This window comes from Propithecus coquereli, unplaced genomic scaffold (genome assembly GCF_000956105.1).
Source record: "Propithecus coquereli isolate 6110/MARCELLA unplaced genomic scaffold, Pcoq_1.0 Scaffold41, whole genome shotgun sequence".
In the NCBI taxonomy this organism is placed as follows: domain Eukaryota; kingdom Metazoa; phylum Chordata; class Mammalia; order Primates; family Indriidae; genus Propithecus; species Propithecus coquereli.
The window spans coordinates 3,460,734-3,461,928 of NW_012149841.1; the positions used below are offsets into that span (position 1 = coordinate 3,460,734).

At 32.1% G+C, this 1,195-nt stretch overlaps 1 pseudogene; it reads left to right on the forward strand.

The window, feature by feature from the left end:
• The first annotated feature begins 6 nt into the window (after positions 1 to 6).
• Positions 7 to 801, forward strand: LOC105817405 (annotated as a pseudogene).
• Positions 802 to 1,195: the final 394 nt, after the last annotated feature.

The window sequence follows — 1,195 nt, forward strand, 5'->3', positions numbered from 1 at the left end:
ACAACTTTTATGGATGCAAACAACAGCATTATCAGTCAAATTTTTCTGAGAGAAAAATTCCAAAGATTTAGTGTGCTTGATTACTGGTATTATTTGCAAGATCTTCTGTTCTCCTGTATTATACTTTTTATTCTCAGTTGCTTTATTACACCTTAATCTTTAAAAATCCTTCTTTGGACTTTTGATGGACTTGGATTGTTGGACTTACTGATTTTATTCTGAAATGCCTCTTCGTGAGTTTGAAATGCTTTGTTTTATTGGTGCCTTCTTTCAGCAGGCCTTTTAATTCCAAGGGTTACTGGTGTGAGCTTTTAGAAGACTTATATCAGTATTACCTGATTTTTGTCCCCATACCAGTTTGGTTTCATTACCTTGTTGGCTCTGTGGAGTCTAGTAATGTAACTGTATGGAATCTTGGGATATTGCTGACTTTATTCTACCTTATTTAAAACTTTTGGCCTTTTTATGGACATCTGAGAACTTTCAGATGGGCTTTATGAATATTTTTGCATGATGAAGTTACGGAGTTGCGGCCAGCAAGAGACATGTTCATATGTGGATGATATTTGTTCAGCATGTCAAGCTGAATTTTATTTTTTTTTTTTTGCTAAGATAGAAATTCTTTTGAGAATCAAGCTGAATTTCAAAGCCTATTCTTATATATCAGCACATATTTTGTCAAGAGTGCCTTACCTTATGGTTTAACAGAGAGAAAACATGTCTACCATGCAGAACTGTGATTTCAGATCATAAACAAAAGATAGAGCTATTAATACTTCATCACACATTCAGATATATTAGGTCTTGTAAACCTTTTAGATTACACATCACTGATTTTACTTGGTTATAGTGACTATTGCTAAAGGCATTAGAATGGATTTTTCAGAGCTAGAAATTAAGAAAAGTGTTTCTATCAAATATTTTTAGAATAGTATTTTTGGAATATTTTTAGAATAAAGTTTAAGTATGCTGTACAATTTTTAAAAAATTAAATGAGTGAAAGAACCTCATGTTAAAAAATTCATGTTCAACCTAATGTATATGTCAGCAGCATTCATTCTATCTCAGTTGCTTGACAGATGATCGCGGTGTTAAACTGTACATGTGTACTCTTCTGACTGTTACCAAAACAGCAATTGGATAATTAAACTAGTGGTTTTTAGAGGAATTTCAGTATTTTTTCCTGACAGAATAA